Source organism: Acromyrmex echinatior, chromosome 5 (assembly GCF_024713525.1).
Source record: "Acromyrmex echinatior isolate Ae372 chromosome 5, ASM2471352v2, whole genome shotgun sequence".
Taxonomy (NCBI): domain Eukaryota; kingdom Metazoa; phylum Arthropoda; class Insecta; order Hymenoptera; family Formicidae; genus Acromyrmex; species Acromyrmex echinatior.
In genome coordinates, this window is record NC_141856.1 from 570,874 (window position 1) to 598,370 (window position 27,497).

Here is a 27,497-nt window from a genome sequence, read left to right on the forward strand (position 1 = left end):
ATATTTTATATAGAATAATATTTTTGTAATATTTAAATTATTTACAGATTTTAGAGATACTTATTAGTATCATTAAAACTGATGCTCAATCTAATTTGAGATATTAATATTTCAACTTTAGCATGCGATTGCGTTTCAAGTCTGACAAATCAGATTAACATGCAGGTAAATATAAAACTGAAAAAATATACAGAAAAATGTATTTGCAAAAATTTGCAATACTAATATTATTAAGCACTGTATAAGATATACGTTATACATAAGATTCGCTTTGACCGAAAATAGAATTATTTCTTTTAATTGACAAATATATTTTATTGATAGATCTTAGTGTTACTAAATCTTGTTTGAAAACACGTTGAAAATTTTTTTCATAGAATATCTACTATTTTTTAAATTATTTCCAGGATCACTAGGTATTTCAGAATTACCAAGTGTTCTAATTATAGAATAATCGCCGACAACATTAATTTTAACTCTTGAGAAATAGTAAATTTTTTTATTGTTTGGATTATACATATAAAAATCATAAAAATTTTGATATATCAAAGCTTTAATGAGTTATTATCACTATTGAAGTTGGAATTGTATTATACTTATTTCTTACAGATTTAAATTTCTCTACAGATTAAAATATCGATTTACAATTAAAATATCGATGCCTTTAAAAATCTCAGTTGCTGGCGTAAGGTTAATAGTAATTTTACCATTGTACGACTGAGGAACTTTCGCCATAATGAGTACAATAAATGGTGTCGAATAAGACATTGAATCGACCGACGAAGACGTCTTGGCCCATGGCGAAGGGATAATAGCGTGTAATGGGATATTTCAAGTGGCGAGGCGGTTTCTTTTATCGAGTCTGGCGTTTGAATGCAAAGTATTATTCAAATAGCACTACCACAGTTCGTTCGTTCAGAGTATGTCCCTATCCATTCTACCCTTTTCTGCATCTTTCTCTCTCTCTCTCTCTCTCTCTCTCTCTCTCTCGCCGTTACTCCAGTGTCTCTCATCTATATAGTGCCGTCCATGAAACGTCCCGTGGGACAAGAGGCTTCATTTCCTGATATTCAAATGCGCTCAAACATCATACCCGACCACCTCGTCGCCGCCAATGCGCTACATGGCGGTGCTACTGCCGCGGTTTCCGCGCGGATAAGCCGCACCGGCGCGACGCGGCGATCTCGTTGCATCGAGACAACTTGTGCGATTGCTATATACGATGGCTACTCTTCCTCCCTCTTATCCGCGGTGCATCGAAAAATGCAGATCTCCAAGGTAGAGCGAAGATTATGAAATCATAACGACGCAATTAAAATTTTGAGAAAATTTCGTTACGACCTCTATACACGTATATTATCTAACTAACGTTAAAAAAGTAAATGACTTTGTTAATTCTTGATAAAAATGACTCGCAGCGTTTACACAGAAAGAAAAAATTTTATATTAAGGAATTATAAGAATATTGTAAGACCATGTACAGATTTTTAATTTAGAACGATGTTTGTATTATTGTAAGATTGCATTGAAAATGACTCGATTGGAGTTGAAACGTTTGTTTATTTTAATTGTTTTGTATTAATTTTGCTTAAATTAAAATTTTTGTATACATTATTGGCTCTTTGCCCTTCTTGTATACTACCTTTTGTTAAAAAAGTAAATGTTTAACTATTTTTTAAATAAGCAGCAAAATGATAATAGGTAATAATATAGTTTTAAAAAAATCGCTTTTTTCAAATTGCTGGAAAAACCAGAAAAATTATTCTTTTTGCTATGTAAATGACATAATACCTAACTTTTAATAAAATCCTTCATAAAATTAATGTGATCCATGAAATTATGTAATTTTATTTTTATTAAATTTTTCAATTATCTTTTTATTCTTATAGTAAAACCTAATCTAATCTTTCTTCAGTGCATGACAAAGTTTAAAGATGTATGTGTCGTACAGTTTCTGCAAAGAAAATTAAATTTGGGGAAAATGTTTAATATACACTTCAAATAAACTTCAAATATACATATGAAAGTTGTGTTTTTGTCATTTATTTATTTTATTTGTTATTTTTTATTGTTAAAAGTTATAATTTAAAAAATGATAACAAAATATAAATTTTTTTAATAAGTACTTTATAAATATTCAAAATAACTTACGCAAAATTTCATTGATTCACTGATTAATCATAAAGATATAGAATAAATAAATGGTTTGTTTACTGCACAACTCGTTCATGCATCGCAATATAACTTTACATATATAATCATGAATACATTATGTACTTTTATTAAAAAGTTGAGATTTTTGTCATGTATTTTATATAATACATTTCCATACATTTTTATTAGAGCACAGATTTAAAAAAATAATATTTAAAATTTTTTCAATGAATTTTTCTACCCTTAAGAAAAAAACTGAAAAAATCCGGAAAAATTGATAAAATTCGGTATTTTTCCGATCCTTTAAAACTATAAATAATAATAATAAAATTTGTAAAAGAGATCATAATAATGTAGCATAATATGATTATTCAAAGATAAAAATTCAGGAATTTCATGAGCTTTCTTGTGCTTTTGCCAATAACTGCAACTCGGAAAAGATAGATACTGAATGCATGGCGAGCGATACAGCTCGGTACGCACGCTTCGAAACTTGCATTTGCGTTTCTTTGACGTTTCTTGCTTCGCTCGATCATTCCTATCCTATTTTATTCTATTTTTGCAACGAGAGAAAGGACCACATGAATTAGAAATGATATGAGACTTCGAGAAGGATAGTTGGAAAGCCCAATCGATGTACTACCAGTTTCCGGTCCGTCGTGTATGTCGTCACGAGCGGAAGATCCTCGGCACGATGTACAAGGAACAAATAAGATGATGTCCTAGAGAGGACAGAACGATTCCCGGAAAGGGGCTTCGTCTGGAGACATTGAATCTTGGATGAGCAGGAAGGTGACAAATTGTAAGATCAAAGCAGTTGTTATATCCTCATAGTTTCTTCTTTTACATTTAAATATTATTGTATTCATATATTATTTAATATTTTTTAGACATTTATATTTAAATACAGCTCTTGAATTATTTATTGTGAGAGGTTCAAATAAAAGAAAGATGTAGACAAAATTTGAAATATTTATTTGATAAATTCCCAGCTAATGTATTGGATATGATCTTGAAAATTTTTAATTTTTTTCACAAACGGTTACAATTTATTGAAATATTAAGACGACTTAGGTGCACCACAAGATGGTTTATGATAACTTGCCAGGACTGTAATACATCTTACATAGGACATACAGTTGGGCATTAAAGTAAAATAATACATTTCTGATATTAACAAAAAAGTGGATCTCCTTCAGCGGTTTCTAACCATCATTTAGAGAACACCTACAATTTTAATTGGGATGATGTCAAAATCCTTGATAACGAAACATCGTACATTAAAAAATTGATTTCAGAGATGATATACATAAAAAAAATAACGACATGGCTTATGAACAAAGGGATACTGAATTAGGGCCTGTGCACAATCAAGGAATAGGAACAGAGAATAAAAATTTCGACTATTCGATCTATTCTCTCTTCGTTGTTTCTCTTTGTCGATTAATACCAGTCATTTCATTTTAAACGTATCTATTAAATTGTCTATTTGCAATTATTACCCAGGAAAAAATGTTATATATATATGGACATACTTTATATATAATTATATATAATCTGGAGTAAATTTGTCGATGAGAGAAGTCCAATGACCTTGACATATGTTGTCAAGATCATAAGTGACCTCCAACAGATTTTAACCGTCGCTCGTTATTAAAAAATTATTAAGAAGAAAAATGTATAAGGAAAGACCGTTTCTTTTTCACTATATACAATAAAAATCTCTGCTTTAAAATAAATTTCCTGCTTTAAACTTTTTTTTTACAATCGTATATGATTGTCTGAAATATTTGATTTCTATTTAGACAGTAAGTGTAGTTCTTACGTAATAAAATCTACAGATTTTCTTTGTTTATCTGTCTTTGTTATTGTATACTGTTAATATTTTTAAAAAATAAACAGATGGGGATAGCAAATTAACCACAGTATGTGGCTGACTCATTTAATGATGATTCTTATATAGTACCTATTCAATATTTCATTCCTTTAAAGAGATTTACCTTAGTGGTAAATATTATAAGTTTAATTCCCTTCTCGATAAAACTAGGCTCATTCGATGCATTTTTGCACGAAACGAATAAATTTAGCAAAAAGAAGCATTGTTCTGTCCTGCGAAGCGAAATATTAGTCGTTAACCACTGTTAAGTTAGGAAATCTGTCATTCGCTGCGATCTCACTCTGTTCCAAAAATAGCTGTATTTTCATTCTATGTGAGATTTCACTCAAAAAGATTTAGAGTATTCTTTCTTACTTTAAATGCATCCATAATGCAATAATTTTTGTAGTTTTAATGAATTTTAATAATAAAAATATGCAATAATTGTTAAATTATATATATAAAAAATTTTTCATGAATATGTATAAATATGTATAAACATACAAAATGTAATAAATTATATACGTTTATGAATAGTTATACATAAACATGTATAAATATTTATAAACATATATATATATATATATATATATATAAAATTATACATGAAATATGTCCATATATGTTCATACATTCTTTTTCCTTTTGTAAAATTACTTTTAAATATAATAGAAGTAGTAATAGTAATGTGAAAACGTTAAGAATAATTAAAAGAATAATTTTCACACTATTTGTTTTAGAAAAATCTTAATTTTAGAAAAAATAGCTTAATATACATTAATCTTTATTTTAATAATCTTAATCAAATTAATCACCTTACATCAGTCCCGGGGTTAGTTGACTCAGATGGAATGCATTAGAAAGAATGCATTTTATTCATATTAATTATTAGTTTCCTCTTATTATTAAAATATTATTACATAGTCAACTGTTTGTAAGAATTATAGTGTAGAATTTATTTTTTCGATAAGTCTCTTAATTTCGTCTGTAAAAATTCGAAATTGAAAAATGAATTTCCTAGACCCAGTCTCCCCTACAGTTGATATTTCACTGAGTCATTTTTTATTTTTTCAATTTTATCTATGTGTGCTTCTTTAAGCGTGTCACTAATGGCACACGTGTCGCAGGTTGGCCATCCCAGTTTTAAATACTTAAACATGTTAAAAATACAGCAGAAAAATTTAACAAGTTCAATAATTTTAATATAAATGCAAATTATTTTTTACCAAGACTGAATTCTTTATTCGCTTCATAAACTGCGTTCTTATAATATTAACATTCTCTTACAATAAATATATTTTATAGCGTAGACTTAATTATAGCACAGCTTAATTGGGAAAATAATTAACTTTCCGATATTCAACATCTTTATTACCACCATGAATTCGTTGTTATTTGTTTGCTCAAGATATAATATTGATTATTTTACGAAATTGCACTGGATGCAAATATTCTTGAAATATTATTTATGTCAAAAAGTATGTTCTTGTCAAAACCAATTAGAATGGTAAAAAATGAAGTATAACGTTCCGCTAGGGAAATTAATACGCAAAATAACGGTATAATACTGTGTATTATGAAAACAACACGACTTGTATGTACTGAGAATTCAAATAAACTTTCCTGCAGAGCCTCAATGAGATCGTAAAAGCGCCTGTATCCATGCAAGATAGGTCAGTAGGGTTTTGAAGCTCGTTCACGCAGCGCTGCGCGTTACGGTCTACTTTTCATACAAAATACCGTTCACGAACATCCACCGCGTCGGCTCTGATGAAAAAAAAGTCGTTACATTACGAAGCTCGTTGAAAGACGAGCGCGAGGAAACGGGCAAGAAAAGGGAAACATGAGCGCGGAACACACACACACACACACATCTGTCAATTTGACCTTATTAAACCCTTTCAGGGTTGCCCTGACAGGTTTCGTCGAACGTAACCTTTTTATGCGTATCGCGAACAAAAATTTCCTTTAACTCGCACTACGCCGCTGGAAAAGCGGCAATGAGAAGGAAAAAACTTCGGAACTTTTTAAAGAAAATCTTGTTGAACCCGGCCGGGCCACGCTCTAATAAAGGTTTCGTCTGGTCAGATTTTCGAGTAAATTATATCTTACCCCTTCACGCCGGTTATGCTGATCGATGGCACAACTTTCTATTCTTTCGCATTCTATAAAAATACGAGTCTTCGTGACTTGCACATTTCCATTAACGTATTTCTTCATTCAAATGAATAATTTGTCTTGGAAGATTTTGATCGAAATATTTGAGATGTGAAGTTTTATAAAATCATAACAGTGCCTCCTTAATAATTAATTTCAGCAATCATTTCCGCTACAAAAACTTTATTCTTTATCTATTCTTAAACAATCTGCAGCTGCTACGAGTGCATTTAAAAGAAATTACGATAAGTTTAAAAAATTAAAAGCGTCTCTTTATGTTTATGAGAAATAATCTTTAACAATTAGCAGTCAAAATTTGAGTTTATTACGGAAAGGGTTTTGTTGAAATATACGTGGTTTTTGAATAAAACTAAGTGTCCAATCCAATTAATACTAATTTTAATTCTGCTTCAAGAATATTCTTATAGAAGGTCTTCTTATTTCAATTCAAATAATGATAGCTTTAATTCTATGTCAAAAATTATTACTCCTCGAAAAAAGCTAATGTACTAAATGAAAAATTATAATCCAGCTGCTAGTAAGTCTTAATTAACCAAGATCTATCAAATTCTATCAAATTAAAAAGTAAAATCCAAGTAGTACTATCTTTATTACATAACTCTAATGACATGTATTATTCATATAAAAGATTTGATATCAACAAATAAAAGATTCGATATCAACAACTAGCGCCGAGTTATGACATACCAAATTAAATAAAAATTATAATTCATAATTGCGTTACTTTGTTCAAGTATTACCACAAAAAGTTAAGAAAATAAACTTGGCGCTGCTAGATCGAATAATAAAAACTATAAAAACAATTCAAAAATTATAATAATAATTTAAAAAATATATAATGAAAGATGATTACAATTTAAATGTAATAATTTAATCTAAATGTTTTTTATACTGAATAAAAATAAAGTTTATTTCTTTTTTCTTTTTCACACAAGTCTTATAAATTCAGAGACGGGCTTCGTTTTGAAGAAAATTGCAAAAAGACAAAACGTAGTTGCTTTGTTCTCGCACTGCTTCTGAAGTATCATCGTCACCAAAATTACGCACGAAAACAATAATAATAGGCTTGTTCTTTTTGGCTAAACTTTTGCACCAGTTCATCTTTTTTTCTTTTCTCTCCAGGAGGAAAGAAGAGGAAGAAAGATAAAAGAACAAATCTATTAATTCCGTTTTCAGGTGAAAACTTTTTGTTTGTTTACATTTCTACCTTTCTCCTAGAAATTCATCAATTACTCATCAAGTGAATTACTTCTGTCACAATATGTCCCGTACATATTCTAATATTGAATATGCTGATATGATTTTCGTGTATAGATTTTGCGACAAGAGGTCAACATTTTGGACAATATCTACATTAAGCAAGTGAATAAATAACGAGAAATGAAAACTACATTTTTGTACTTTTTTGCGATTATCTCTCTCTAAAACGAAGCAAAACAAGTATTTCTACAGGACTTTTTTCTTGGTTTATTGATCCCCTACTCCAGAAGTTTTGACATTTAAATTTCAAACATCCTATATATTTATGCTCAGTACTTTTGCTCTCATGGGAATGTTTCTCATTATTTTTATTTGAAATATTACATTGATGTTTTTAATATAACTATGTTATATCATGATCTAGTGTTATATCGATAGCCAAGTGTTTACTCCTTTAACTTTTTGTGGTAACATTTAAATGGACAAAGTGACGCGATTATGGATCATATTTTACATTTAATTTGATATAAGATTTAACTTAGCGCCAGTTGTTGATATCGAATCTTGTGTATGAATGATGCATATCAGAGTTAAGTAATAAAGAAAAAGTACAAAACATAAGTACTACTTGTGTTTTATTTTTTGATAGAATTTATTTTGATTAATTAAGATTGTAACATCTGGATTTATCTTTTGGCACATTTTTTCGATGAGTAATAATTTTTAATAGAGAATTAAAGCTGCCATTATTTGAGTTGGAATAAGAAGACTGTTGTATATGCAAGTAGCAGCCTAGGGACTTTTCTGCTTGGGCCCTCCCTGACCCTCCATGTCACTGCAAACCAATCGGCGCTTTTAGCTGTGTATATCACACTATAATTATATACAAATAATAAAGTATGGTTAGAGCAAATCGATATATCTTGACTTCCGCCAATTCCCGCAGAATAAAATATAAAAAGACCTTCAATAAGAATATCCTTATGGAAGAAGAATTAAAACTATAATACTATTAATTGGGTTGGACACTTAGATATTATTCGAGAAGCACGTACATTCTTAGCGCCTTTTTTTACCTTTTTTTAAGAAGGTAAGTTGATACTGATATCATGCATTTTGCAATGATGAACGTCTTTCTATAAACAATTTATCTTATAATTGTTTGAATGAATTTTGGAGAGGGCCTCAATTGGACCTTATTGACCCCTTTTTTTTGTGACATAATTTTTATATAATAAGTTTTAAAAAAAAAATTAAAGATATAATTATTTGAGTCGGTAAAAATGTCAAGACGATGATCATTTGTATTTTCTAAAGAATAATAATTAACAAATATTAGCGTGTAATTTCATTTTCATCTAATTTTCTTTTGTCAAATATTAAGTTATAAACAAATGAAGATTGAAGTCGGATAAAACGCTTTGTCATTATCATCTTCTGGCTTAGATAACAAATATAGTGTATAATTTCATTTCTGTTCGATCTTTTGTTATTATTTTAAACAAATAGAGATTAATGATGAATAAATCGCTTATCATTATCATTTCCTGCCTAAGTTACAAGTACAAATACCAACCATTTCGTTTACCATGTACTGCTAGCGTTTCTTGCATCAATACGCTAATGCATTTTCGTGCTAAAATGTCCAACATTCTCTAACAGCACAAGATATCCTCAGGATCATACTGAATATGTCTCAAAACATTCTGGACATTTTAAGAACATTCATATCTCTACTGGATATCCTGAGATCATCTTTAGGATATTATTTTCGGAACACCCTCAGGACGTCCTTGGGATAACTTTAGGACGTCCTTGTGGGACAGAAGGTCGTTTAAACGTCCATCGGATAAAGTGTGCTGTGTAGGAATTATTGTAGTGTGTTCCAATTGCGGGTAATCAGGAATAATTTGTACGTACACATATTTGATTTATTTTTAAAAATAATGATTTCTTTAATATTCGTACGAATGTTTTAATTGCGACTAATTTTATTGTCCATTAATAATTGCGTTTGAATTCCTTATTTAATTTGTATTGTATATTATTGTTTCTAACAGGAAAAATTCCATATATAATACAATTCAATATTCTTTTTTTCCGTTTAACCATTTCGCACATCATATATAATACTTAATATAGCGTTCGTCATTTTTAAAATCTACACATAGATTGAAAGTTTAAAATGCAACATCCAATTTTCGTACGTATTATTGAAAATCTATTATTGCTGTAAATTAAACATGTGTTACAAAATGATATATGTATTTTGTATAGGATCTAATAAGTATATATGTATATTACAAAATTATATACAACTTAATATTTACATTAATTAAAAGAATCAGTTTTAAATATTTCAATGGAATGTACATATCCTTTTCTTTGATACTAACTTGATCATGTGCTAACACATATTAAATATATTTAAATATAAATTAAGTTAGTTTTATCATCTTAAAATTAAGAGGTAGTGTAAGAAATTTAGAGAAAATAGGCACAATAGAGAAGCTATCAGCATCAGAGCTGTGTGGCTCAGTGGCAGAACGAAAATCTATCAACTCGGAGGAGAGACCAAGCCTCGGTTCAAAATTCGGAACGCCCTGATATTTTTTGTGTCACTTATTTCTTACAGTAATTTGACCACGTTTACGATTGACTACCTATTCACAACGCTTGAACAGTGGAAAATACTTTCTAGGCATCAGTTTCTGTGAGTGAATGTGGTTTTATTTTATTTTACTTTTCATCCTAAAATAGCTCTGATATATCCTAAATTAATTCCTGATAATACCACAATGGACGTCCAGCGAATGTAGGACATAATGAGGCGCTCATTTCATAGTCAGGACGTCCTGAGAATGTCTTTAGACTGCAATAGGATGTTCTATAGACATCCCGTTTAGCCGGCAAGACGTCTACAGAATATTCATAGGACGTCCCTGTGTTATTGGAGTTCTGACTGGATGACTAGCGCATTCTCACGCCGAAACGTGCAACAGTTCATTCTGCAGGATTACAATAAACATAATAATAACGACATATCTTAAAAAAATTTCACATCGGGACTTTGCGTCGCAATATCTCCGCTCGTCGGGCACGTAGAAAAAAAATAAAAGTACTTTTATTATACAATTCGAATAGAAGCTATCGATTCAGCGTATGTAGAACTTGATCGGTTCAGTTATTGAAATAATCTCGATCCCCCGTAACTCGCGGTCTCGTATAAAGGAATATGATAGTCGCTACGCTTGTTTAGCGTCGAGACACTATCGTGTCTCCTGATTTAATTAAAGTGTAGATTTAAAAATAATTTTGTTGGACCATCAACAAAATAATTATGTAGAACATTTAAATTGGTTGCTAGAGTATATCAAAACTTTTTGCAAAGTTATTTTCAGATTTGTATTTGGCTAATTTTTTAAATACTTCAACAAAATCGTTCTTCCATGTATAATTGAAATTTCGTTTAAAATGATATCTATCTGTTTCACTATGTATATAGAAAAATGCGCATGTAATACCTATGTAAAAATTTTTTTCATACATTTTTTAATATTTTATAAAAGAATATCAATCAGAACGGTATTTGTGACAGTGATACGAAACAAATTGTAGATAATATTTTTATACGCAATAAACAAGACAGAAATTTGAAATGATTTACTTGTGTTTTCACACAAAAAAAGTCTTTTATCTTTTTTCAAGTTTTAAGCGTCAAATTTTTTTCATTTCAACCACTTTATAATCGGCTTAAGACACATCACTTTTTCTCTGGTATTAAGGTCGCGGTGAGCCAAGCAAAATGCTTCATAAGAAATAACCAAGCCCCGCGTGCATCCTAGGTAAGACAAACGTTTTTCTCAGAAAATGTAATTAATAATCCCGAATGCGCATGCATTACCGTAGGTTAATGCGCAGCGATGTAATGCTCAGACTGCTCCCATTTTAGAATCAGGAGCTTCTCTGTAATGGAGGAGTCTCAGAACACGAAACGGGTGTCACGCTTCTATATATGTATATATATATATATATATATATATATATATATATATATATATCCCGCGTTTTCCGCGTGTACTTTTATCCAAATTGCTATACCGCGTCAGCTTTGAAACAAAATCATAATAATATGAACAAATTACGTCTTCCAAGCGCGCGCGCGCGCGCGCATCAGCCGTCGGAGTATTAAAGTAATTATATTTACCACGGTGTAGAGGTAAAGTAGAAGAGACAGCATTACGAACAGAGATATACATAAATTTTCTAAAGCGCATGCAACATAGAAGCGAAGTGGCTAAGCAGGAACATAAACAGCGACGATTTCACAGCATTCGAGTTTGTCGGAGAAAATGGTTTATCGAAATACAAACACTCATCTCGAATTTCTTTTAAAGAAACATATCAAGATTGCAAACACTGTTTGTTAAATTCATAATGTCAAATTATATCCAAATTGAATTATTTTTCTATAAATCGTCATTATTCTTACTTCGAATATCGTTAATTTAATTAAAACAATGAAGTTAATTCTTAAATTATGATTTTTCGATCCCTCACTACACAATGGTTCTTAGATTCATTTTCTGTTTATGTTCCAGATTAATTTTCACCACGTTTATAAATATACAAAAATTTTTCGAATGATTCTTATACGTATATACTTTAACAGCTTTAGACAGTTACTGTAAAATTGTATATTTAAAAAATTGTACATGTAAAAATATTATTATTAATTACTTGATGCTTTTAGTATTTCAAAGAAAAGAAATACACAGCATATGAATGATTGATATATACAAAGGATTAAGGGGGTATAACACCTTTTACGGTCAAAATCGATCTCATTTTCAAGATTTTTTTTTTACATACAAAGAAGTGCACAATTCAAAATCGGGTCTTTGGGCTTTTTTATTTACATATTAAAGACACTGAACATATTTTTTGTTTTTGAAAAATCATCATGATTTATAAAATAAACGCCGTCAAAAGAGGCCGCTAGCGTCGCGTATGTCTTGCTGGTGTACACGATTGTGGCTGACTGGAGTGACCTAAAGCAAAAATACAAATTGGTTCTTAATCTGTGATAGTTTGGCTAAGGTAGTACCGGTGGATTTTAAAAAATATCAATTTTTGAGAAAATGGCGCGACTTTGAAAAAAAAAATCGAATTTTCGCCTAAAAATCTGACATAAAATCGATTGCCAAAAAAATCTAGTGATTCTTTTTAAAAAAGGCTAGGTAGTACCATAAAGGCACCCATGCTGAGTATAAAGATATTTGATTTTTGTCGATCGGATAAAAATTGTTGGGCGTTGTGATGTACACCAGCTTGAAAAATAGTGTTTTTCAGAAAACGCGTTTTAAGTTTTGGTACGAGAAATCTTGCAATTATTAGCTTATTACCTTAATCGGCAATGCCTGGCCCGTACAATTGTCCTTCCAAATTAAAGTCCTCATCATCTTTGGCGTTTTTATTGGACATGTCAAGTCTCCGATCTGCTTTAGCTTCCGCAGTCATGGCGCGCTCGGCTGCGCGGATCCGCCGTTCATCGGTTTTTATGCAAAAGTTGTAGCAGGTGGTACCGATCGTTAAGTTAAGAACTTGCATAATTTCCAATACACTTTTTAGGCCATCGTTGAAATTGCAAACAGCAATATTTGCAGCAATATCAACGATCGCCTTGCTGCTGTGGACCCCTTTCGGCGCTATAGACCACAGCACAGAGTTGAAGCTCTCGTTGTTATTTTGAGTATACCCGCCAAGACAGCGGGATAATAAATCGTCAGAACTTAATTCTTCGTAGATAGGCTTGACTGCTTTGAAAACTTCATCCTGAAATACTTGACAAACACAAGAGAAAGGCAGCGAGCTCGGTGAGCGCCCCGAGGCCCTCTCCCCGCGCTAGAGGTAACACACAAGCATAGCTGTTTTCGACGTGAAATAAATTCAAGATCGCTTAGGCGTTAATGGGATCATATTCTAGACATCTTAAAATATCATTTAAGCCAATAAAAAATTTTTTTTATTTTTTGAAGCCGCAAAGGTGTTATATCCCTTTAATACATACGATGATTTTTTTGGACTCTTATTATATGCAATGTGATTCGTATCCTGGATTAATTACTTTCCTCATTTTTAAAAACGTAAAAAACTTATTAAGGAAATTTTATATAAGTAGATTTTGTTTAGGGGAATCCCCTCCAATGATCTTGACCTTGATATATGTCGTCAAGGTCATGACTCTGAGTGATGTCCAACAAGTTTCCTTAATTGGTCCATCCCATACCTCTCCCTCTAGACTCTTAACCGATTAACTCTTCATATAAAGCAGGGAAATAATTACTAACTTTGATAGTTGATAACTTTTCAATGAATAACGAGCGATGAGTAAAATCTGTTGGAAGGTCATGATTTTGACAACATATTCAATGTCGAGATCATTAGAGGGGATTCCCCTAAACAGAATATTTACATACATTTTAAAATTTTTAGAAAGTGTATTTGTAGATTGTGTACCTATTTTAAAAATTGTAAATAAATATCAAATTTATTTAACAATAATATAGACTAAAAAATTGCCTATGTGAGTCGTCACAAGATGTTTTTCCGTGAAAAAATTAATATATTTTCAATGAAAAAAAAAAATTTATTTCTTGCGCCTCTGGTATTTCAAATAAGATGAGAAATGCGCGTGACACGAATGTGATCTAATCGTGTGTATCGGTTAAACGATTTAATTTAAGAAATATATTAAATTTGACTAAAATTTATCATCCACTAATTGCATATGGACGCTACTCACTTTGAAAGTAAGTAATTCAACCACAGAAATGAATCAATTTACATTTCAACATACCTATATGGAAGTTAAAGATAATAAAATGTTACATCTGAATTGGATTATCATTGCTTTGATATTTAATAATAATTGTCTTATATTACTTGTTATAACTTGTTATCGATTACACAAGTTTGCCGTTATCTTTTGTAGATAACGCCAGCGAAGGGAGTGAATGAACCTATTAGCGAAGAAAATAATATGAAAAGGGTGAAGAGAGGGAGCGAAATGAAAAGCGCATGGGCCATACAACGGAAACGACGCCGACGAGGGGATCGAAAGTGGCGCGGTAATGAGATGGGAGCGACGCGAGTACGAGCGAAGGACGCGCGAAGAACGGGCTAAGAATGGCGAACGTTGGCGAAAAGAGCGCGGGAGAAGATAGGGGTTACGAAGGAGGATGGTGGGAAAACGTTGAGTGCCGAGAAATAAGTTGGAGTGATAAATCGGTGAAGCTCTCGCGAGTAGCCAGAGCCAGAGGCTCGCTGCGGAGACGCACGCGAAACGGAGAGAGGGAGGAGGGTGCGATGTAGAAGAAACGGGCGGGGGGAGGAAAATAGAGGGTTGTTTCGAGATTAAAAACGGAGTGGCCGCGCGCTCTGACTGCTTAAGCATGCAAATGAAAATAATTTATTCTGGAAAATCTGCCACGGGAGACAATTTGTCTCGCACGCACTTTCCGCGCCGTCGATTTCGTGTACGGATATTATCTTCTCAGAAAATAATAATCGCACGTGCTAACGTAATGGCTAGTGAAAAATGTAATAAGTCTTCTTACTTGTAATTATAAGTTCCGAAATGTTAATAATTTAAATTTGCTTTAGAACGTGAAGAAGTCGAACGTCCATAATCAAGACCCTGTTTTTAAATATGTAACATTCTAGTTCGATTTTTTAATCGAAATTTTACATTTTCTTAATTCCTTTTCTTAAGTTGTTAAAACAATAATTCTATTCGTTTATGCATAGTTTCCAGTAATTATTGTCTGAACTAATTAAAACTATATGATTGGAGGAAAAAAGGAGTTAAATAAAACAATTAAAAAATAGATACTGTCATTGTACAAATAAATGTAATTAGAAAGATCATCTTAATAGAAAGGTGTGAATTACAAATTCTTTTTTTACTAAAAATTATAACAGTTTTTAGAGTTCAGACGTAGTTCACCATGTAGTTCAAAAGAAGTGTCGTATGTAGTGAACGACACTGCTGGCATTTAACAGCTCACCTGGTTCACGCTAATTAAACATGAATATTTGAGAATAGACTGCGATAGTAGACCACGATTCTTCTTTGCTATAAAGTTTTACAAGAGATAAGATAAATCTTCTGCGGCCAAATCGATTTCACCATCGTTCCATTATTCAGATGTATCAAATAAATAATTAAGTAAGCAAAGCAAGCAGAAAAATTATCGGATGTTGTATTATCAAACACGCATGTGAAATACTTATTGTGCAACATTATAGAACATAAATATCAAAGAAACTTACCATTTTCGCCACTTGTACATGTGTCTCGAAATACACAGTAACGCATAACGAATATCTTCAAATAATTATATGATGCGCACTCACCTGCAACATACATAAATATTTATTTGTAATGTTTATATTTATATGTAATATTTTTGTGTAAGATTTGCATTATTATTTATTTATATATCGCTTTCTTACTTTAAATGTGATACATCTTAAAAAATTAAGGATTTCCGCACAAACCGTATATAGAAAAAGTGGCTTTGATCGAATTGGCTGACAGTGTAATACTTTGTAATTATAAAATACTGATCAAAAGTTTCAGTAGAATCATAAAAAATGGACAAATGTTGCTGTAACAACATTTGAAGTTGCTATTTTGAATTTTATCGGACTTTTTTGTAGAGAAAGATGAGATAAATCAATGGATGCAAAGAAAACACGTAGTTGTTTTTCAAAAAAATATGCAATTTACAATACATGTACTTACAAATCATATTTTTTAAAGCGATTTTGTGCATAAAAGTATAATTAAGGTAAAGCTACCGAATAATGAATAGTTTAGCGGATAAAAATATTTTTCAATATAATTATCCCAAAATAGCAAGTTTCAAATGATGCTATAGCAAGATCTCCATTTTTTATACTTTTGCCTAAAGAAATTTTTGATTAACATCTCATAATCTACAAAATATTAGTTTGAGCAAAGTCAATTTGACCAAAGTCACTTTTTCTATATGATTTGTGCGGAATCCTTTCTCAGAAAAAGAAACAAATTATTTTTTAATTTAACAAAAAATTATTGATTCATGAAGTAATACCGGTAAAAAATTTTCTATCAAAATCAAATGTCATTTCTGTTTCATAATCCTTAGAAATTATTCTTTTTAATTATGACAACTTTAATTTTTTATTTATTATCCTTTTTGAATTGTGATTTTTGTGATTTTTTTGTAAAATTAAATTAGCTCACTTTTGATGATTAACAGAACAATGTGTGTTTGCATAACACATTCATGGGAATATCTCGAAAACCACGTTTTCTTTAGTTGCATTTTTGAAGTAAAAAAGCGTACATATAAAATTCTAGTTTAAAAGACGTTGATCTTAGAAGATCAGTCGCTTGCGCATAGAATCAAATTCGCATATTTGTGTGCATGAACAATGTACAGCTATGTTAAAGTAAAATATGCACAAAGTATCTAACAACTCGGCATAAAAATATTGTTGGACCGAATGCAGTAGGCGGGATATTTAGTGTATTCTAACCTCGTGATAAATTAGTTTAATTAGTATCTTCATACGTAACATAATTCTCGTTCATTAACGAAGTAAACTGGAATTCCGCCGCTGTATATGTCTACGCATAACACGCATACGTACAATCCTCGTCTCTCGAAAAAAATAAAAAAAAAAAAATAAAAAAGCTAGAAATGTGAGACGTATTTCATACGGAATAATTTCTACAAAGACCACCCATATTCTTCCCCTTTTTCCATGCAGCAAGCATTTTCTGCGGTTTTTATACGTGCGCGTAAGCTCTCATCGTCATGAAACATCATATGACGCCATTGGTCGCGTACCTTCAAGTTTCAATCCGTATTAAATGAACAGAATATTCATTTCAAGACTACACAGGCTCTCCATTTACACCTCCGTCACCGGACGGACGTTGTAGAATTGTGGTAAAGTCGATGTGCTACTAATGAAGATAACATATAGGTCCGGAAAGTTTATACGTTTTGTCTAAAATCGATAATGCGGGTTCATACGGAAGTCGAATGTAACATGTTAGTTGTACCTTCAATTGTATCAAATTGTTATAATAAAACATTTACAAGATTTATTAAATTTGTATCTTTTTAACGTATGTCTTAAATTTTTTATTTAAAAATAAAAAATGTCATTTGCGTAATAAAATATAATAGAAAATTATCTTCTAACAATATAAAATATAAGATTTTAAAAAAACTTATTGATTAATATTTGAAAAGATAAATAATGATATTTTCTTTTCTAGACAGATTCTAACATAAAAATCTTACAAATTAATTTACATTCTTTTCTATACAGGAATATTACTCAAAAATACTATTCAGAGATGAAAAATCTAGTAGTTTCTTTCAGTAACAAAGTTAAAAATTTCCTTTTCTCTGACTTTGTATCACCTGAGTAAAGGATATCTTAAGAAAGATAGAAAAAAAAATAAACGGTTGCAAGTAAGATGCGCGCGAGCAAACTAAGAAGGGAAAAAAGATGCATAAAAATAAAAGTAGATATGCTCCGTTAGCGAGTCAAGAATACTTTTACTCTAGTTAATCCTTTTCACATATTCACATAAAAGATATAAAGAAAAATGTACGCGAAAACAGAAATGTAAATCTCAATAAAGATCACAAACTTTATTATAAAAATTCATTACACACACACACACACGCGCGCGCGCGCACATATATATATATATATATATACATATACATAATTGCACAGAATTATACACAAAATTTATACAGAATTACACACAGAATTTTTCCCTTCATTCAAAATAGATAAATATTTATAAAATATAAATTACATCATATAAAAGAAATAAAAAAACTAAAGGACGAAAGAAGCAAAAGTAAAGACGAAAAAGCAAAAAAGTCTGAAAACTTGAAATATTAAAAATAATAAAATCAAATCACATTTATGATTACTATTTGTATTTCTGTAGTTTTATATATATTGATTTAGTAAAAAAAAGAAAATGCTTTCGAGTTATCCTCTAATATAACCAATATATAATAAATTCTGTATGTTTTTTCTTTTCTTTTTTAATTCAGCTTGATCGTAAAAAAATTTTATTAAAAAAAGTTAAGGAGTTTTTACTGATAATCTGATAAAAAAGGCTATTTGCGAAAACTTTTTTTCAAAAACTTATGAATATTCATAGGCTTTTGTAGATTTATATATCAAAAGCAATGAAGTTGCGATTCAAGATGTGAATCCCTCTCATGTTCAATGAATAAATATGACCGTATGAAGTTGTCAAATATGTCTATATAGTATATACTATACACACATTTGACAACTTCATACAATTATATTTATTCATTGAAAAGGGAGTCGCATCCACCCAGGATTGTTATTCTCGAAAAGTATAGTATACGAAAAACTAGCAAAACTATAGTATGTACTGCGATACATGTACTATATCCTTTATGGCCTATCTAAGCTTTTGAAATTTTTTTCTAAATTTTTACTGAATTCAAAATTAAAAATTAACAGTCAGATTCAAAAGAGAAAATGTTTCTGAACATTACAAAAAGTATGAGACATTTTCAAATATTTACATAGATGAAGATTTTAAGAGAAAGTAGCACTTTATTAGGATCTCCCCCAATCTCGATTATTTAAAAAAACGGGAAGTGGTTCATTGTGTTCACTTTGACACACTTTCTAGCACGAAATAATAAATTGTTTCAGACTTGATGACAAATATTTGTTTCGCGGATAATATCGGCATCGTTAAGTATCAGTTGCCATAATTGTTCTGCATTCTGAATTTTATTCTGATAGACTAGATCTTTCATTTGTCTCCAAAGAAAAAAATCCAATCATGTGAAATCGAGACTTTTCGCTGTCCATTTAATAGGAGCGTCCTGACCTTTTTCAATCCAATGAGGCTAGTGGTCATTGACAGTGACGTGACATCCTTAACGTGTATTTGTTTACATTTTGAGGATGAATGATAGATCTATAATAGTTTATCAGAAAAAGATTCAGGATTCAGAATAACAGAATAACAAACATTAAATAATAACAAACATTTACTACGATTCATGTTTTCTTGCTTCAATATCTCATAATTCCGAAACTGTTCGAAATTGGACATATATTTATTAGATATTTTCGACTTGTTTTCATATGCTGAAGCCGCTGCAATTTTGGCAGTTTTGGCAATGTATGCAGAGATACCCTATATATAAATAATTGAAGAAGAGCATGAACCTCCAAAAAAATAAAAAAATAACAAAATAGCATCAGTTTAAAATAATTATTAACGTTAAAAATTGTTTTTCGCATAAACATCGATTTTTAACAAAGTAAAAAAATATTAATTTTGGAATTTCAGAAAATTCTAGGTTTTTATTCTCTCTTTCAATTATTCATGAAAAAAAATTCTTGATTTGTTTCTTGGGATTTCTGTTTTAGATCATCCAGAGGCGAGATTAGGAAACACAATGTATGTATTATACATTTTCAGCATTGACAGAGAATTTTGGAACACAACCATAGAATCGACGTTAAGCGCAGCGACATAACGTGAGACTGATTGTGTTCCTTTAACCCGGATCTACAATAGATTTTTAAGTCTTAAGCCATAAGAAATGGATGAATCACAATCGATTATTCTTCTCGCATTTGGCTGTAATTGATCAGTTTCTTGCGGCTTAAGACTAAAACATCTATTGTAGATCCGGACTTACGCGAGCCGATTATGAGTTGCGGAGGACCGAGATATCATGTACATGGCATTTTTGCAATGCCTTATTTTTTTAACTTTTTAAAATTAATGAACATATTTATATCAAATTTTTATTGAAAATAATCAATATATGTACAATGTATAAATTTACGAAGGTCTATGTTATAGATTTTTGTAATCCGTCGCATGAGATTTTCAAAAAGAATTTTCGAAAATAATAATCTTTTTTTACTAGATTTTCAAAGGTAAAAGGCCCTTTTAAAATAATGCAAGAGAAAGTGAGAACTTTTTTCTTTCTTTCAACAGCATTATGTAATATCAAGTGTAATTGATGCATAAAGCCGATGCATAAAACCTTTGCTCTTCCCCATTCAACGCAAACCTCTCCCTTGTCTATACTAACCTTCACACACTAACTCTCTTTCTCGACTTCTGCAAAATTTATACGCAGCCGAAGTGGAAAGCCGCTATCTTTTAATTTATGCGCAGGGAATTTAATATTCTCGCAGCGTCTAAGACGCGTGCCAGGGCTGCGGCGAAAAGTTTCTGCGACGTGTAAAATTGAGAAGGATAACAGAACAGGAAAATAAAAGAGAGTGGGAAAGGGACTTGAAGTGAGACAGCTGTTCATGGTGGATGGCACTCGAGGGCCCTCTTTCTCGCTGGGACCGGTCTTTGCATTCCGAAAAGGGTTAACGTCGCGAGCCGGTAACTCACGAGTTAGACGTGCCAAGCCATTTTCATGTCTTTCTGAGAGAAAATTTCAAATACCAATAATTTAAGACATTTAAGTAAAGCATGCGTTTTTTTCCAGTATTTCCTTAGCAACTATGGATTACAAAATATTTGGAATTTTACTACCATCGTAAAAAAAAACCAGCAGAGAGGAATTTCATCTTCTAAAATTCAACTTGTTTAAAAAAAGGAATTTCAAAGACAAAGCCTGATCTCTCTCTCTCTCTCTCTCTCATGTAACTCTTACGTGATCAATAGTCGTATTTTTATTGAAAACTAATAAATTCAGCACATAATGCTTCTCCCTCCTCTCTGTTACAGTTTTCAATAAAGATTAAATTTGTAGATTTGATTAATTTATCTTTTTATAGATATTCAATATTTAATATTTTCCTCATTGCAATTGAAGATAAAATCCGTCGTTCCACGATTTATTCGTGAAGGATTATTAAAAGCGTATTATCAGTGTGAAATGTACCTAATATAATTGCTAAGAGGGAATTAAACGAGGCGTCTCTACTGTCGGTGTTAAATGTCATTACGTCTCCCACTTTCTTGGTACATAGCGGAACGATTGTGCCATCCGTGAAACTACCGGCATCTCTTTGAAGTCTCATTCGATGCGTTCACGGCATCGTTAATGAAATTTTGCACATTCTTCAGGGCGCGATTACTCTCTCCGTGTCAGATGCAACGGGGTAATTACGTAACACAATAAAATACAAATAAATATCGTTGCTGTGTCCAACGAAATATGCTAGCGGGCATTTCTGCATAATAAATTGTATTGTCAAGAGCAAGGAAAAAGAAAAATCTGATGACCTTTAAAACATGTTGAAATTTGGCGAGGGCACGTCTGCGGATCATTTTATTAAGGAATGCATTCACGATGATGACGCTCGACAAAAAAAACCGTTAATTATTATTTGTTCAATTTAAAAAATTATTTATTTCATTCAGTTTTGTTCTACTTCTATTATTTGTGGTATTCAAATGTACTAGAACAATTTTAATTTTTTTTTATATAATTAACATTGAATTATTTTATAGTAATTATAATTAGTTTTCGTAATTATTATATAAATGCTAAGTAACAATTTACAGAAGATCTCAGAAGTATAGTAACATTTTTTGATTATTTATGTGTATAAATTGTAATTAAGAAAGAAGAAAAAAAATTCGAAAGAAAAATAAATGAAGATGGAAAGAAAAGATGGAATCTCTACCTAAAATTTAATCTTTTCTCTATCTGAAATCCAGGGTTAGCAACGCATTACTTGTACTTGTCTAAGTTACTTTTTTTGGTAATTGAATAACAACGTTACATTTTCTGAGTAACGTTCATGGTAACATAATTACATTTTTGGGGTGGTAACTATTTCACTAGTTATTTTTATCGTTATTTTATTTCTATTTACATAAAGTTTTAATCATAACTAGAGCATATATACATATATGTATATATGCGTGTTTATATACATATATATATGTATGCGTATACATATTAGGTGTTGGAATTAATTCGTAGCGTTTTTTAATGAAAGAATGTTATTTATTTCACATGAGCATTAAAAAATACATTAATGAAAGTACTTCCCATCACTTGTAAAACGCTACGAATTAATTCCAACACCTAATATATATATACATATATACATATTTATTATATCATAGTTTTTTATTGCTCTACTAAAAAATAAAATTCTAACATGTTTTTTTTTTACCGTAAGAATCTGCATATAATAGCGTTTTTCATTGGTAGAACTGCGCATTCAATGCACTTTAAAGCCGCTGTATAATCGACATAAAGATGTAGATAGTTAATGAAAATATAGAAACGAGTTAAACCACGAAATCCTCAATACATTTTATTATGTTATTTGATGAAATATACTTTACCATCTCACATATCTCATTTTTACATTTAGATTAGAGTTGTGCACAGCGGCTTTAATGTGTACTGAGTGTGCACAAGTTCTGCCAATGAAAAACGCTATAATATTATATTAGTGTAGAAAGAAAAAAAGTAACTCGTTACATTTTGACATTTTGACATTTGGACATTTTTACATTTTTACATGAACAATTACATAGAATATTTTTATACCCGAAGTAAAATCGTTATTATTAACAACATATTGTATATTATTAATTGTTTATCAATTTATTAGTGAGAAAATTATAGATACAAATAATCACTGCTTACTTTGGAAAAAAATAAATAAAAATTAACAAATATTAATAACAGAATATAAGCTTGTTAAATAGCTCACTATAAAAGTTTTTTCAAAAAATAAAGGTTTTAAATAATATGCTTTTTTATTGCATTTTTTTTTATGAAATTGCATATTTAAAGATTCGTAACTTTCGTATTTATTATAATTATTCTTTACATCAAGAAATTAAGATTGTCATTCATTCGTAAAGAATAGTTATTAAAAAAAAAGAAAAAAAAATATATTAAAAATAGTAAGATCCAAAACAATATTTTTCCATCATTGGACTATAAAAATACTTCAGATAACTATTCCTGGATTAAAGATAAAACGTAACAAGATATATAAAAACAGAGTGATGATGAAAAATTGGTAATCATATCAGATGATGACAAAGACACTAATTTGGCAATCGCCAATACATTTAATGCATTTAACGCATTTCAACGGCGATGTCTCAAAGATAGATCTGAGGAGGAAAGAAAATAAGGCAATCCGTTGAATAGTAAAAAATACGAGGCAACTTCCGGAATAATGTAGCGAGTAATCATACAGCCTGGAATAGAGAGACGATGGTGGATAATTTGAAAGTTTTCGTACCTTTATGGTATATATGTGTGTTAATTACGTACAATTGGTCACTTTGAGAGATCTTTACGAGAAAAAGCTTTTACGGTGAAAACTTTCTTAGGGATGTTTTATGGTCCAAGTTTCACTGAACAAGGTAAGATACGACTCTTGCTTTCCGTTTCTACGTGATTTGCATTTTTGATTAATAATCTCATTAGTTTTTTCATCAATGTATTACAAATGACTTTGAGCACAGTTGATATTGTGCTTATAAAAAATAAAACACATTCTTGATTAATTGTAAGTATAAAGTATAATCCCACAATGGACGTAAATTTATTTTTCATATTTATTTAACGAAAAATAAATTAAAAAATAGTTTTATTGAAAAATAATATTTATTTTTATAAAAATTTTGTTAGTTTTCTCTTTGTTTTCATAACCTTTTCCAAGAAAATGCAATAAATTGATGTGATGCTTTATAATTATATAAAATACTTTATATATATATGTATATTATATATATATGTAATTATATGATATTTTATATTATACTTATAACTAAAGATCGAGTTTGAATATTGAGTTTTAGGTTCACTGTTCGAAATGTAACGAAAAATTTTCAATTAAGGAAGGCTTAAAGAATATTAAATATTATTATGACCATACAAAATAACTTTGAGTTTAATATTTTAAAGCTTTGAAAAAGTAATCAATGAATAATTCTTCTATAAATAAAAAAATCCTTTAATGGGGATAAATTACTTTCAAAGATATCAATTAAAATCCGAGAAATTTCTTTATTGCGGCACAAAGCGATTTCAAAATTAATTTCACTCAAAATTTTTAATAGAATAGTAAAATATAAGATATTTAAAAATATAAGATAGACAGAATTTTGATTAAAGTGTTCTGTATTTCTCAAGACACTCAGCGATTGCTTCGCAACTTATACGGAGTTCCACCGCCACTGCTCATTAAACACGTATCCCTTGAACTAGGAGAGACAGCCACGAAGAAAAGGCGGGAGTCGCTCGACCGAGTGACAGATGAAATAAACGTGGCCACACAGGTTTCCTCACTTTTCACCGCGACGTCAGTTACAACGTTGTTCCGCTAGACGAAGCAATTATCTTTCACCAAAGTGCTCTTACTTCTTACGAGCAGCACAACCGCGAGTGAATTTTGGTTAACTCGATTTTTGTTATCGACACATCGCATCTTTCTCTTCCAAAAATTGAAAATGTATCGAGCTCGCGTCGAATATGAGAAAAGTGGAGATTAAAAGGTGTATACGTGAAGGAAATTCATTTGAACGAAAGATAATCAAAGAATTGATTAGCTATCTCCTCATTCTGGTTTAAATAATTATTAAAAAAGAAAGAATTCTTATCAAAAAATATCCTTATATATGTATTCCTATAAAAAAAGACAAGTATATATTTAAAATATGTATCCTTACTTAAAAAAAAAAGTAAATTTTAAATACAGAAAAAATAGAAAAAAATTTTTAATTAATCTTATAAAAATAAAAACAAGAAAAATAAAAGACTAAAAAAAATAAATCATAGAAATGAAATGCCAATCAGAGCTGACACTAAATGATCATGTGTACATACATTTAAATTTTTTATATATTGCATATCAAAAGTAAACAAACATTTCAATCCTTTGTTCTCTCTCTCTCTCTCTTTCTCTCTTAGATCATCTTCATATAATTATAAAACAATACTAGACAAATTTGTTAGATAAAATAATCATAGTAAAGTAATCGTAATTAATTGTAGTATAAATCAGGAAAATCATTTATTGTTAAAAATTTATTGATAAAAATAATAATAAAGTACATTGTGATAAAATTAATTTTGTTACAAGTATAACATTAATGTCAACTGGCGTATTTTTATAAAAAGCTTTGCTGTCAAAATCTTTAATTCCTTTTCCGCGCTAATAAATTTAATATATCAAATTTGAAAATTGACATCGCGTTAATATCGCGTTTTTGGAAATAAATGTGCATGTTCCTATTTACGTAATAATTACATTTATTGCAAAATTTTTATTTAAAAAATTATAAAAATATAAAATTAATAAAAAAATGCTTCACTGCCTTATAAATCCAATGAAGTGCGACTGAGAAATTATTACATGTTAGAAAATATGTGTCAGTAATATTTTTCGCAACTTTTACCGTAGAAATGTACCTACTTTCGATTTGCTACGAAAGTCACGTATTTGAAGTTTTACTGTTACAACGACACATGACATGCATGCATATACATTTGTGAACGTGCTTAGTAACCTAAGAAAACAGTTACGTAAAACCGCGTAAAATATCGAAAGTAGAGAGTTTTAGAAATCCCATTCAATCCAATTTCAATTAAAGCACTGTTTCGATTAATAGTAGCGATTCGTCATTAATGTGTCTGAAAATTTCAACGAGATTTTAACATCAACTTTCTCTTTCTCTTTATAGATTCCTTCCTTCCTTCTTATGCTTACAAAAACACGAAACTTTTGAGCTACTTTCATCGCCATGCAATCTCCGCCTTTACAAAGTTTACGCTCGGACAAGTTTGCCCGCAAAGTTCCGCTGGTGTTCTTTTTATTTCGTTAGTTTTAATCGATCCGTCATAATTACCGCGGACGCGTGCATTAAACTTATCAACTGAGTTACTGAGCGGGGAGGGCGAAAAATGGACTCGCAGAAAAGTGGCGACCGCGGAATTCATGCCGAAACGTTTCAGTCTCGCGTTTAAACAACCTACGAAACAGCTACCTGACAGTGATACCTTTTGCGGTTTCCACGGCAGAAATATTTCCACTTACTGCGAAAGCCTCGTGCCTGGCATTCCTGCGCTCGAACAGCGGTGCATAATGTACGCGTATAAGGCTGTTCGTATACACACACCCACACACACACACACGAACGCGAGCGGCGAGGTATAGGCGCTAAGGGCGGAAGGAAGGTGACGGCTCCTTGGGAATATCTGGGTCTGCGAGAGACGGAAGATGTCGGAAGAGGAGCCGGAAGGAGAGCTAAAGCTACCCCAAGGAAGTTGATTGGTAAGGGCATCACGCTCAGGGCATAACTGACTGACTTCTCGTGCAACCACCCATTTCAAGACGATCCAGAACGATCGCCTTCCCGCATCCCCCTCGGTCGCGTAGGATCGAAAAGGGTCCGGCATTCCTTATCTGTAATTTATACTTTCAATTTACTCTCGCCGGAAGATTCTAGGAAGTTCGATCGGTCTGGCGCGCGAGACCGATCTTCTCGAAGAGAGAAATCCAGGAAGAGGAGAAGTGTCTCGTTTTCTCCTCTGTGAAAGTTTGGCGACTTAATGGTTTCGCGTTCCACACGTATAAACGGTGCTTTTTCTCAATCTCACACCCTCGCTATCGAGTCATTAACGTCGTGTTCTCTGTGATGCGTCTTCTTTCGTGCCGTCGTCCGTAGCACATGAATTAAATAAGGATATCTCTAATATCGTATAACATGTAATTAGACGCTGAGATGCAGTGAGATAAATAGTGATGAATATAAATTATATTATACTTTTAAAGCCCGACATCCATAACGCAGAGAAACTTTAACAAAACCAATGCTTTGGAGAAGGAAGCTCAGGCTTAATTATACAACTGTCTCAAAATTCGCGACTCAAAATACTGTAGCAAAACAGTTTTCAGAAAATTAAGTAAAAAAGTTATTTGTAAATTTTTATTTTATCTAGTAGAGGTATACGATAATTAAGAATTCAAATTATGCATGTTGCATTTA

General features: G+C 30.9%; 1 protein-coding gene across 5 annotated transcripts in view; it reads right to left on the bottom strand.

Moving 5' to 3' along the window:
• The window catches only part of LOC105152147 (lachesin), a 554,769-nt gene that overhangs the window by 279,691 nt on the left and 247,581 nt on the right, over positions 1 to 27,497 (bottom strand). The window contains exon 3 of one of the 5 annotated variants that reach the window (XR_015545237.1): positions 12,239 to 15,826. The exons of the other annotated variants lie outside the window; for them this stretch is intronic. The gene's annotated coding sequence lies outside the window, so the exon portion shown is untranslated. Of the gene's footprint in view, positions 1 to 12,238; positions 15,827 to 27,497 lie in introns of those variants that run through there. 5 annotated transcript variants of the gene reach the window in all.